Genomic DNA, 14022 nt, shown 5'->3' on the forward strand with positions numbered 1-14022 from the left:
AGCAATACTTTTCTAGTTTTTTACTTATTCAAATGCTGCTATATTGCCAGCTTCCTCCTGAGAGCGCTGCTGTATTAGGAGCCTGCTTCCTCTGCATGGAAGTAAAACTAAAGTAGACTTCCAAGCACCACAAGAACTGCATTACTGCGTCCTAAGGATACACTGCTTATTTCCAACTTAACCCATGCTGTGCAAATTTATCCATGACTTACAGAAACAATTGACTTTTCCAGAGAAAATACATGCAGCCCACACTACTGTGGCACAGACAGCTCTTTCTCACTGACCCAGGTAAGAAACACATTCTTTTGTACACAGTCTATACAGAATATTACATACAAGATACGTTCACAACTTCTGAAAAATCAGGCAGATTTGTATTCTGTGTTGTTTTGACTGTATGTGCCTGATATGAGCTGCTGATCATAGCTATTCTTTTGTGTACTTAACAAGACCTTGTGTAAAACTGGTACATAATAGATAATGAGTTCATTTTTCTTTTAAAAATAAATTTTAAAAGGCAAATAGGCTATGGAAGGGATTGCAACGTGGTTAGACTCATATGGAACTCTAACCAAATCATGAAACTGCTGATACACATTCAGTAAGGAATTAAAGGATAATAAATTTTAAAAACCACATTACTTCTAGAAAACCTTATAATCAAAGAAGTTTGAGGACATTATTAGACCATATGCAATTCTAATTAAAAGGTTACTTGTAAAAACACAAAGTGAATTAAACCACTAGAAAGATCTAAAAAAGAAAGTTACGAATATCAAGTTGAGACATTTGTAGAGGGATCCATCCAGTGCTACTCTTAGTCCTGTTCACTTGGAGGTTTTAGGAATGGTCAAAAATTATTGTATTGATAAAATTTATCTAGAATTTATCACTGGTAAATGTGCAGGGGAGACAGAATCACTTAAACTTTGCCTAAATATAAGTTATAGAGCACTCTTTTGATCAAGTCAGAAATCAGAACATACTGTTTGTAACATGGTACATCCTTATTCCTGCTAAAAAGGATATTCTGTATCTTCTGTAGCTGTTACTTCTCTCAAGCTGTTGAGTGTTTAATTGTAAAATAAACAGTGTTTAAATGTGCAGATGATACAAATGTATATGTAATCACAATCTATAAAATAACCCAGATGCAACTGCAAGCGAAGAGGAACTGTTTTCCCAAATTAATCTTATATTCTTAATAATTGTCTTTGGTTTTGTTCTGCCTTTTCTTCTAGATAGGATCTTAGAATTAGCTCTGTGTAATATCTCTTGATTTAAATAATGGTCTGATTAGTTTGTCTTCCACATCATTAATGAAGTTGTTAAATAAGAGCAGTTCGAACACTAATCCCATGGTGCCTTGGTAGATACCTCTCCTAACAACATAATTCATCATAGTCTTTGTTTGGAGGTTGTTTGGATGATACAGGTGGTGTAAAAGAAGGCTGACCACCTGCTTAGCTATGTTAACCACAGGGAACATATTATACCAATTACTGAAAAATGTCACTAACTTTACTTACTTCTTGCTGCAAGTCAGAAAATGAAGATTGTTGATAAGGTTCTGGAGAAGAGCTCTAAACCTTTTAGTTCCTGACACCCGAAAGACAGTTCAGCAACTAGATCACTTTAAATACTCTAGATGACAGACAAGTCATTAAAGCAAATCCCTGTATTTTGAGAAGAAGCCCTACTGAATAAACTGAGACAGAGTGATATAAACTCTCATTAAAAACAAACAAACAAGCAAGCAAACCCAACCACATAAACTTCAACTCCTAGAAGAAAACAACCTATTTTTCTTATAGTGCTCCCAAACCAGAGTATAGCAGGCTGAAAATGACTTAACGAGAAGTCAGGTTCTTCTGCATCTTTGAGGGCAAAATCTATTTAGAAGTAATTGAACTGCATTTAAGTTACTTTAGACAGAGACTTCTACAGATGGAGGATTCTCAATTTAATTTTCCTCCCTGATAATGATTTAGGTAGTGTTGTTCTTACCTACTTGTTATCACCTACTCTTCTTTAGTGGTTTGCATCCCATTGTCTGTCATAGCTTGTTGGTGTATTTTCCCTTTCTGGTAAATCAGTCCACAGATGGTCAAAGCATGATCTTTCCCCCTTTGAAAAAACAAATACAAAACAAGACATTTAGTGGTCACTGTGAGTCTCAACAGTTTTTATTCTATTTTATATTACCTCTTGTGAGCCATAGCAGAAGCTTGCTGCTATTACAAAGAGTCCAGGGGCCCTACTTTGCAAGAGAGCAGTCTGCTCGAGCACAGGACTACTGTAGGTGGTTATTTCTTTGGGCAGCTCCTTACTGTGCACTTTCATGTTTCAGATATTATTTGTGTTGGTTTTAGATACAAATCCTATAAATACTCATGCAGTGTTCTTCTAAAGTCCAGTTGGAGGACGTCTTTAGTTTATTTTAAGCAGTTCTTTTGGGCTTTTTTTTTTCCCTCAGCAGATTCTGCTTGTATTAAACAACATTAATCTTCCCCTAGTTACTCCAGTCTAAAATCTTTTACAGTACTGACACTTTTATTCACTGTTTTATACAGCTTCTCTTTTCCTTAGATCCGAACAAGCATAGTTCACAACTACTTTCTCAACTGTCCTCCTTAGCCTGTGATGGGCCACACTCTATTAATACAAAATGCCCATCATTTAGGAAGTCTGCATGAGGGAACTGAAGGCATAGGCTGAAATGCACTAAAGAGAGTTCAAAACATCTGAAGGCAAAAGGAATAAATCATTCCTAGTACTGCAGTGTTGCCAGCCCTTAAATTGAAAAAGTGCGTCCAAAAGCAAGGTTTTGTCCTTTTTGAACTTCCTAGTGCTCCTGTCAAATGTCTTCCTCATCAGCTGCTATCAGGTTATACCCTGACAGATAACCTTGTTGCCAAAGCAACATTCTCCCCACTTCACAAATCATGAGAAACTTTATTGCAGAGAAGTCCATCGTTTACTGCTATAGCAGTTTAATCTGCAACTCCTTATTGACAGTCATCTGTCAACACCTCTTATATATATATACTTCATTACCAAAAGGGGGAAAAAAAAAAAAAGAGCTGCAGCATGTGTAAAATACAGTTTGAAAATTAGGTAATACGAATGCTTTCATGCAATTCAAAAACACAGAGACAGAAATCTGGCTTATGAACAGGGTGGATCTTAGATGCACAGAAACATGCAGATTGGAAGAGAGTTCTGCTCTTCACCTTGTCCAGTATCCCACGCCAAAGCAAGGCAATTTTCAAGTTGAGACCAGGTTGCCCCGTGTTTTCCCCAGCTGTATTCTCCAAGGGTGGAGATTTCATATGCACCCTTGCCAACCCGATCCTGTGCTTAACCCCTTTCCATGAATTCTTGCTTTGCTTATTATAACAAAAAATTCCCTTCCTGAATGTGTTGCATTGCCTCTTGTCCTTTTGCTGTGCACCTCTGAGAAGAGTTTCTGCACCCTTAAAAATTTCCCCTTTCCTTAAGCAGGTGAAGACAGCAATCAGAGAAGCATAGAAAGACTTGCCCTTCTCTCTCCTGTGCTCATCACCATGTGCTCCAGATCCCTAAATGCATTAGTGGGGCTCGACTAGACTCTCTCTAGTTTGTCAATGCCCTCCTTTGCTGAGAAAATCCAAAACTAGGCACAGGAATTAGGACGTGGCTTCACGTGTGCTAACTGAACAGAAATAATCGCTTCCCTTGACCTGATGACTACACACCACCTAAGTAGCCCTGAATGCGGTTAGCCCTCACTGCCACAAGAGCGCACTGCTGGCTCACTTTCCACTTGGCCAACAGGATGCCTGCAGGTCCCTATGGCTTCTCCGCCAGTCAGAGCCTCGGCCAGCATTTGTTGCATGGGGTTATTCCACCTCAGTAGCTGGACTTTGAGAAAGAAGCATCGTCTTGCTTCTATACAAGCCCAGGCTTCTTAGTGTCTGAGTTCTCTCGCGTCTTTCAAGCATGCTACCATCATATGCTCTGAAACTCTGCAAGTCATTCACCAATCCTGGGCTTTGTGACTCACACTTGTTTTCTCTTTTGCTTCTTTCTGCTTCCTAGTACTTCCTAACACTTGAGGCAAAAAAAATCTTGTCTGGTCCTTCTCCCATTTCCAAAGCCCTACCTAGCCCGAGAGCCAGGAACAAAGTGAAAAATTCAGCTGCACTAGTGATGCGCTGCTTCCTTCCAGACAGGAGGAAAAATATTTTTCCAGTCTTCACAAAGAAAGGCAGACATTCATGAAGAGCTAAATCTTTTTATCCACTTAAAAACTGTCTCTAGCCTTTAGAAAACTCAGCAAGGTCTATACTTTCCTTCCAATACTTTACCTTTGATTGAGATTCAAGAATAAAGTAGCAACTGTAAGCTTTTTAGGCCAGTTCTTTTATGGCCTCATCATGAAGCAGGACACCATTTTGAGGCAAAATGAGTATTTTAGGAAACAAAACTAGAAATAGAAGTTCATAAAAAGGGATATTCACATTACTTTCATGAACCAGTTTGAGTTCTGTTATTGCATTCTTACATGACTTGCTGAATAGGGGTCCAAGTAATAAATATATCTATGGAAGGCACCCAGTTTTGTTTCATTTACAAGCATTGTTTGAGGAGCTATGAATCATGTCAGAGATTTAAAGCGATTACTGACAGGGAAGACTGTAACCTTTCTTCCAAGACAACAGCTGTTCTGAAAAATTTCCATAATAACAGTTGCTTTTAATTATATAAAGAACTGCAGTCTTTTTAGCTTCATATCAATAATACAGCTTTGATTCAAAAGTTGCTGAGAAGATAATCCTCTGCCTTTTTTTGTTAAGGTCATTTTGTGTACAGCAATGATTTGAATCTCAATGTCATAATTTTTTTCATGGGAAGTAAATAGTCTTCACTTCCCTGGAACTTGGACTCAAAAATGATAACCCATGTTTGGAAAACATTATTGACCTAAGAGTCCTTCAAGATATGTTACCGCTACCTAAACACTTAATATAAAATATACTTAGAATAAAAATATCAGAAAAATGGCACAGACATGAGAAAAAGCTTATCCTAAAATATCTAGTCCAACACTACTGAGAAGAATAAACCAAAAATCTCTATATCTAGAAGTAGTGTGTTTTACTAAAGGATTATTTTCAGTAATTTTCAAGACTCAGACAAGTTAGCGAAAATTACATTTATCATCCACTCTTCCTGCTTCTCTCTGTGATTGAATACCAGCCTCTGACTGCTTAATGCTTATTCATCCTTCATTTTTTCTGGGCAGATCACTAGTTTGTGAAGAATTAGAGACCCCTGCTATTCCTTCTAAGCCTTGAATCTTCAGGATAATTAAGATGGAGTGCTGAATATACATATGTGGCTGATAAAGGCTTGCAGCAAGGTACTAGGAATTGTACTGTTTGTGTAACAAAGAAGTGAATACTGGTTGAATCTGCTAGGACAGCTTTTGCTACAGCCCCCATTGTATTTTGCCCAGCAAACCAGACTTATTTTGGTCAGTTATTATAGCTTCATGGATCTTAGAATATTATGCTTCAACAACTATTATCCTAATGTTTTTCAGGACAGCATTAAAGTACAACTTCTAAACCTGAAGGAAAGATAGCAAGTTCTTCATCCCAATATCATCTTGTCCTTCATCCTCTTATTTTTCCTTGAGGTGCTAGTTTTAAAAGTAAAACATCCAGGGTAAGAGAATACACATGAGAACAGTTAATGTATAAATGCAATACTGGCAAGAAGGCTACAAAGACTGTTTCTGCCTCTCTCCAGGTACCAATTTTCTCCTTTTTTCTTTTAACTGTTTTAGTGTGTAGATAGCCTATAGGCATAGCCGGACACTTTTCCTTAAATACCTTAAAAGCTTTACCCTTTGAATAAACTACTGAAAGTTTCAAATAATTTCTTTTCTTCTCCATACAAATGTTGCAAGTTTTACTTAACTTGAGAGGAACTAATATCCATCAACAAAACAAGGAAAACTACTGGCACTGAACTGTGTCTCAAGATGCAGTAAAGTTATGCACACTGTTCATAAGTTGCTAGGCAGGTTGTCTGTACTTATCCCATGAATATCCAGCTTCAGTAAGATCTGCTGTTCCCACCCTGAGGCAGTTACACATTGCTGTCAAACTCGTTTCTCCAAATGAAGTTAAACTGTGACTGTAAATGAGATTATGCTATTGTGAATGGGTAGAGGCATCTATGCCAATGGATCCAAATATCTAAAAGCAAGCAGAGGATTTAACTCAGAAGGGAGTAAGAGTCTTTTAGGAATCTAGAATTTTCAGTACATATTTATTAAATACTTTTGGGGTATTTTAATTCTTTTTCAAACGTTTTATTACTGAATTTAATCTTTGTCTTAGCCAATTCTTCTCCAATACTACTCTAGAATTTAAGAACTGCAAAAGATGTTGTCTCCTTTGGGCATAATATTGATAAATATAAACTTGATATTGCTTAATATGGTTATAAAACTTCAATGTATCATTATTTGTGTATTACACCAAACACTTCTGAAGAAATCCATATATTTTCAGATCTTTCTTTTTTCTCCAGCTTTGCTTTCTAGCATACAGACACAAAAATCTTAGTCTGTAACAGTTTGTTCTCAGAAGTCTGATATTGAGACATAAGTAGTCAAAAAATAGGCCTTCACACATTCAACTTCATTGCTACCTAGCCTTGAAGACACTCATGTTCCCAGGAGGCTAAGTTTCTGCTGTAGCAAAAATTTTTTTTGCCCCAGGATGTGTACAAGCATCAAGACTTGAAGACAGCAGTTTCTTTATACCTCACATGTAGATTAACTAATCTTGCTTTTGGCTTCTGCTAAGAGATGTAGTTTCTTGCACTGTTTAATAGGTCAGCTCCTGAACAGAAACATAGTTGGGAGAATAGTGTAGTGATCTCCGCAACTCTCTCTCCTGCTGGCTTAAAATAGTCCCACAAGGAATAATAAATCTAGGTTCAATGTGCTTGATATGATTTATAGCAGCATCTGGACTGTTGATCTCCTGTCACCAAAGGAACTGCCATTATCACTGTGTTATTAGGTACTCTGATGGAGAAAGGAAGAGGAATCTCTTTAGTAGCAAAACATTTCCTTTCAATTAAAAAAAATAAAAAGAAACAAAGGATGTAGATGGATACTGAATACTTAATAACATAACTTAATAACTGCACCATTAAGACACAGAGTCACGCCCAACAAGCCAAAAGGAAATTCATACTCTAAAAAGCCACTATTAAAATTAACAGCAAGATCACAGCCTAAGATCAGAATATCCTTCCAGACACAGTTGTATTTAAAAAGATGGAATCTGTGGTGGCTACATTCAGCAGTCAGATGCTGAAAATTAGGTTTGATAATTCCAAGCTAAACTAAACAGCCTTGGTTCCTGTCATTACTCTAATTAAAAACAAAGTATGTTATGCAGTGTAAAAGCCCTCTGATTAGAGAGACAGAATTAGTGTCAGTTCAGAACACTGTCCGTTCTAGTCTCCTGCATACTTTCTAGGGAGTTAAGAACTCAAGATCAATTGCTTTCCACTTCCCAGGGGAAGGATGCATCATTGATTATCCAGGTATAAATGGACTGTCACAGCTTAAAGAAGCTGTGACAGTCTCTTTTTTTTAAAAAAATGGCTTTGCTTGGATATCTGACCAAAGGAGGTGCTTCACTGCTGTAAATCCAGAGTGCAGAGAGGCATCTAGGCAACTTCATGGCACTTCCAGACAGTACCTGGCTCAGCATACAACTGAATCATGTTCTTAGACATGGCTTTCCTCTTGTACTGCATAAGGAAAATAGGTGACTGCTTGAAGTTACGCAGCAGGGTATCCAACAGCAGGAACTGGCATTGTTCCCTGTGTGACTAATAGACAGAAAGACCTAATGAGGTCTCAGCTCTAAATCACTGTCTGGTGAGGTGCCTACCTTTTGCCATTGATTAGACAGGGAGTTCAGAGTTTCTATTACCTTACAAATATGGTATAGTCGATAGACCTCAATTATTATTGAATTTTAGGGAGTGTGAGTAGCTTGCCTCTCTCCTTTTAACTCTAATCCGCTCTCGTGGATTTAGCCCTTTAGTTCTACTCGTTCTTTCTTTTTTTTTTTTAACCCAGCAAAGGCCAAGACATTAATACAGTACAAAGGTCGCAAGTATGATTTGCACTGTTTGAAAACAATCCATATCTAATTCCTGACTGAAAATGGCAAAATTACTGTGTTGTAAACTAACATGTCAAACTAACCACAATTTTCAAAGACTGTTATTCTTTTGCATCCCTAGGGAAATCAAGAATTGACACAAAGAAAAGAAGCTTTTTTTACTAACAGACCGGTGTCTTGCTCACAGCAAAAGTCATTGACAGGTGAATCTGTCATACTATTAATCACTATTCAGAGAAATCCCAGTAATATTGGGACAATATTTAAATATTGTATTTTTTGAAATATAATTGCACACATAATTAAGTGGTTTGGGCCTTTTTGCAGGCTCTAGGTCTCTCACCCATGTACTGCTTCAGCAGCTTAAAATACAATGTATTAAACTTATAAGTAAGAAATTGACTTCCTTGTTTAGTATAAGGGCTGTAAGGACAGTCTGAGGAACTACAGTCCTGTAAGCCTGACCTTGGTGCTGGGGATGTTTATGGAGCAGATTACTGTGAGTGTCATCATGCGGCATATAAGGACAACAAGGTGAACAGGCCCAGCCAGGATGAGTTTAGGAAAGGCAAGTCCTGCCTGACTAATTTGATCTCCTCCTATGACAAGGTGACTGGCTTAGTAGAGGAAGGGAAGCCCGTGGATATTGCTTACCCAGACTTTAGTAAAGTATTTGGCACCATTTCCCACAGCATTCTCCTGGGAAAACTGGCTGGTCATGCCTTGGACAAGCATACTCGCCGCTGGGTAAAAACATGGCTGGATGGCCAAACCCAAAGAGTGGTGTGAATGGACTTCAATCCAGTTAGCAGCTGGTCACAGGTGGTGCTCCCCAGGGCTCAGTGTTGGGGCCAGTTTTGTTTAATATCTTCATCAATGACCCAGACAAGACAAGACAATAAGTTTGAACATGACACCGAGTTGTGTGAGAGTGTTCGTCTGCTTGAGGGAAGGAAAGCTCTACAGAGGGATCTGGACAGACTGGAACAATGAGCTGAAATCACGTGTATGTGGCTCAACAAGGCCAAGTTCTGGGTCCTACATTTTGGTCACAGCAACCCTATGCAATGCTACAGATCTGGGGAAGTGTGGCTGGAAAACTCCCCAGAGCGAAAGGACTGGGGCTGTTAGTTAATAGCTGGCTGAATATGAGTGTGCCCAGGTGGCTAAGAAGGCCAATAGCATCCTAGCTTGTGTCAGAAATAGTGTGGCCAGCAGGAACACAGAAGTGATTGTTCCCTTGTATTTGGCATTGGTAAGGCCAAAACTTGATACTGTGTTTAGTTTTGAGCCCCTCACTATAAGAACAACATTGAGCTGCTAAAGTATGTGCAAAGAAGGACAATGAAGCTGGTGAAGGGTCTGGAGCACAAGTCTTATGAGTACTGGCTGAGGAAACCGGTTGTTTTTTTAGTTTGGAGAAAAGGAGGCTCAGCAGACACCTTATTGCTCTCTACAGCTACCTGAAGAAAGGTTGTAGTGAGGCAGGTGTTGGTCTCTTCTCCCAAGTAAAATGTGATAGAATCACAGAATCATAGAATGGTTTGGGTTGGAAGGGACCTTAAAGTTCCAACCCCATTGCCATGGGCAGGGACACCTTCCACTAGATCAGCTTGCGCAAATCCTCTTCCAACCTGTTCTTGAATACCTCTAAGAATGGGACATCCACAACTTCTCTGAACAACCTGTTCCACTGCCTCACCAACCTCACAGTAAATAATTTCTTTCTAATACCTAATTTAAATCTAACCTCTCTCAGCCTAAAAACATCACTCCTCATCCTACCATTACAAATCCTCATAAAGAGCCCCTCCCCAAATTTCCTATAGGCCCCCTTTAAGTATTGGAAGGCTGCTATAAGGTGTCCTTGGAGCCTTCTCTTCCCTAGGCTGAACAAGTCCAACTCTCTCAGCCTGTCCTCACATGGGAGGTGCTCCAGCCCTTTGATCTTTTTTTGTGCCCCTCCTCTGGACTCAATCTAATTCATGGCCTTCTTGTGCTGAGGACTCTAGAACTGAATGCAGTTCTCCGACTCAGGTGCAGACCCTTGCACTTTGCCTTGCTGAACTTTGAGGTTCACACAGACTCACCTCTCAAGCCTGTCAAGGCCCCTCTGAGTGGCAACCCTTCCCTCCAGTGTGTTGACCATGCCACACAGCTTGGTGTCATTGGCAAACTTGCTGAGGGTGTCCTCCATCCCATGGTCCATGTCTAAGAGAAAGATATGAAACAACACCAATCCCAATACCAACTCCTGAGGAATGCACCTTGCTGCTGGTCTCCATTTGGACATTGAGCTGTTGACCATAACTCTGTGAGTGCAAGCATCCAGCCAATTCCTTATTCACCGAGTGGTCCATCTGTCAAATCCATGTCCCTCCAATTTAGAGACAGGAATGTTGTGCAGGACAATGGTGTCAAATGCTTTGCACAAGTCCAGATAGAAGAGATCAGTTACTCCTACCTTATCTATCAAAACTGTAGTCCCATTGTAGAAGGCCACCAAATTTCTCAGGCACAATTTACTCTTATCATGCTTAACTGTTCATATTAACTCTCTAAGCAACCATGAAATAGATGAGTCACCCACTGCTTATTAGTTCTTATCCAAGATTTTGTCACCATAAAGCAAATGTCTTTATAGTTCACTGTAAACTTTAACCAGATGGAAGAAAAAAACTATGCCTTAGTGAGAACCTCAATAATGACATTGGTTTTTGGACTGTTGGATTAGAAGAACAGGTTGTGCTTGTATTCTGCACGCTTCTGTTCTCTCATCTTGCCTACAGAAAAATGTAACTTTATTATTTGGTCTAAAATGATACTCTGTTTAAATTAGTCTATATTCGCTATACGAAAACACTTCTTGTCAACCTTTTTTCAAAGCTTTGTTAATTGCAAATGTAACTTACATACTTAAACTGCACATTAATGTTCTAAGACTAACATGTCAACCCAGAGGAGAAAATGCATATAAGGAGTGTGAGCAATTGGATGTTGGTTGCTCAACTCTTGCAAATTAACCACCATTAATTTCATGCAAAATGTCCTGCAACATGAACTGGTACAACAAGGCAGGGAATTGGGGCTTCTACATAAATGCTGGAAAACAGCATTAAAAAAAGGATAGTATATATTCCATAATTTGGGGGAAAACTGAAATGTTTGAAACAAATGTACTTTTCATTTTCTTTTTTCTAATGAGATCACAACTGCAATTATCCAAATGTAAATATTGCAAATTCACAAACAAATGAAGAAATGGTGCCTAAGAACACCACTGGGAAAAATAACAGAGGCAGCTGTGCACACAGCTACAATAACAGAGCACAAATTTATGAGCATATGTAGATTTACTCAATTTTTCTTTGAAAAATAGATTTTACCTTCCACTGCAGGTGACTTGCTATTATTTGCTCTATCAATTACCATAGTACAGTAGAACACTATGATTTTGTTGATGTAACAGCAGACAGGAAGTAAAAAATAGTCAAATGTTACAATTATACTCCAATGAGATTTATTTGGTTGTTTGTTCTTGAAATTTGCACATTTAATTACCTATGGGAGAGATTATTTCTGTGGATACTGGATTTTTCAAAGTCAAAATAAGGTGTGAACAACTATTGATGGAATTACCTGCCAAGAAATGTAATATTCTGATAAAGGACCTTGAAATAAATTTAACAAAAGCTTTTATTTTATAAGCAATCTATCAGGTTCCTTTTAAAACTTGCATCTTACAAAAAATGTTCCCTTCCAGCCTGGCAGTGTTTAAACTGAATGATAGCAACTGAGATTTCCTGACTCAAGAAATTACCGTCACAAAAGCAGCTAGGATTATTCTGCTTGGAACACTGTAAAACAAAAAAAAAGTTATATATTTCTGTCTTGGCTGGACTACTACATCATTAAAAAACTGTATCAGCAATAGTTTCATCCAGTAACTGTTCTTCAGCTGCTGTCAATTAGGTATTTTTACCTAAAAACCACTCAGATTTAGAGTTCAGCATTGGGCATTTGTTTCAAACTACAGAATTGTCAGACTGGCCTCTCTTACAATGCTGCTACCTCTTTTCCTTCTGTTGCAAATTTATTCTTAAACGTTATCTTAAAGCAAAGAAATTCCCAAATTTTTTACCAACCACAACCAAGCACTTTGACATAGAGATCACCAATGAGTTCGTACATACCTGGAATTCAACTTCTAGTGGAATAAAAATGTATGCAAAAGGTGAGTGTCTGCAGAACTTCTAGTTAAAATTCATCGTTTACGTGAGTGGAAAAGGAGTAGGGAATCTTAATAAATGGTTAGTATCACTGCTTCTGATGCATCTGCAGAAGTAGATGTGGAATTGAAAACTCAGTCTGCTGTAGCATACTGCACAAACCATCAACTGAAAAATATCCATTTATCACGAAGAACATTATAACTGATAGCCAAGTAACAGGAATTGTTATTGTCTGTACTTTTAAGGTGCTTACATATGAATATAGAAACCCAAGTTTTGTATCAATTCCTAACTGCCTTGGAAGAACATTAAGGCAGGACTTGAGGGCAACAGAAAAATCATTCTGAGCTTCACACACCATTTTGGAACATTAATGATTTCTACTCCCTGACCAGTGAGCTAAATTCTCCAGCTAAGATTCCTTTATTGCTTTAATTTAAAATGATCATAGCAAAAACATTGCTGCAAAAAAAGAATAAATATAGAATCATAGAACAGTTTATGTTGGAAGGGACCTTAACAATCATCTAGTTCCAAGCTCCCCTGCCATGGGCAGGGACACGTCTCACCAGACCAGACTGCCCAAGGCTCCATCCAACCTGACCTTGAACACCTCCAGAGATGGGGCAGCCACAGCTTTCCTGGGCAACCTGTTCCAGTGCCTCACCATTCTCATTGTGAAGAAATTCTTCCTTATGCCTAGTCTAAATCTGCCCCTCTCCAGTTTATACCCATTGTTCCTAGTCCTAGCACTACTAGCCTTTGTAAACAGTCCCTCCCCAGCTTTCTTGTAGCCCCTTTCAGCTATTGGAAGGTCACTATAAGGTCTCCTCAGAGCCTTCTCTTCTCCAGTCTGAACAAGACCAACTCTCTCAGCCTGTCCTTGTATGGGAGGTGCTCCAGCCTTCGGATCATCTTTGTAGACCTCCTCTGGACCCATTCCAACAGGTCCATATCCTTCTTATGTTGGGGATTTCAGAGCTGTACACAGTACTCCAGATGAGGTCTCACAAGAGAGGAACAGAGGGACAGAATCACTTCCCTCAACTCGCCACGCTTCTTTTCATAGAATCATATAATCATAGAATTATAGAATCATAGAATAACCAGGTTGGAAGAGACCCACCAGATCATCGAGTCCAACCATTCCTATCAAACACTAAACCATGCCCCTTAGCATCTCGTCCACCCACACCTTAAACACCTCCAGGGAAGGCGACTCGACCACCTCCCTGGGTAGCCTGTTCCAGTGCCCAATGACCCTTTCTGTGAAAAACTTTTTCCTAATGTCCAGCCTAAATCTCCCCTGGCGGAGCTTGAGGCCATTCCCTCTTGTCCTGTCCCCTGTCACTTGGGAGAAGAGGCCAGCTCCCTCCTCTCCACAACCTCCTTTCAGGTAGATTGTAGAGACCAATGAGGTCTCCCCTCAGCCTCCTCTTCTCCAGGCTAAACAACCCCACCCCAGCTCTCTCAGCCGTTCCTCATAAGGCCTGTTCTCCATCCCCTTCACCAGCTTTGTTGCTCTTCTCTGGACTCATTCCTGAGCCTCAACATCCTTCTTGTGGTGAGGGGCCCAGAACTGA

Source organism: Phaenicophaeus curvirostris, chromosome 4, assembly GCF_032191515.1.
Source record: "Phaenicophaeus curvirostris isolate KB17595 chromosome 4, BPBGC_Pcur_1.0, whole genome shotgun sequence".
In the NCBI taxonomy this organism is placed as follows: Eukaryota; Metazoa; Chordata; class Aves; order Cuculiformes; family Cuculidae; genus Phaenicophaeus; species Phaenicophaeus curvirostris.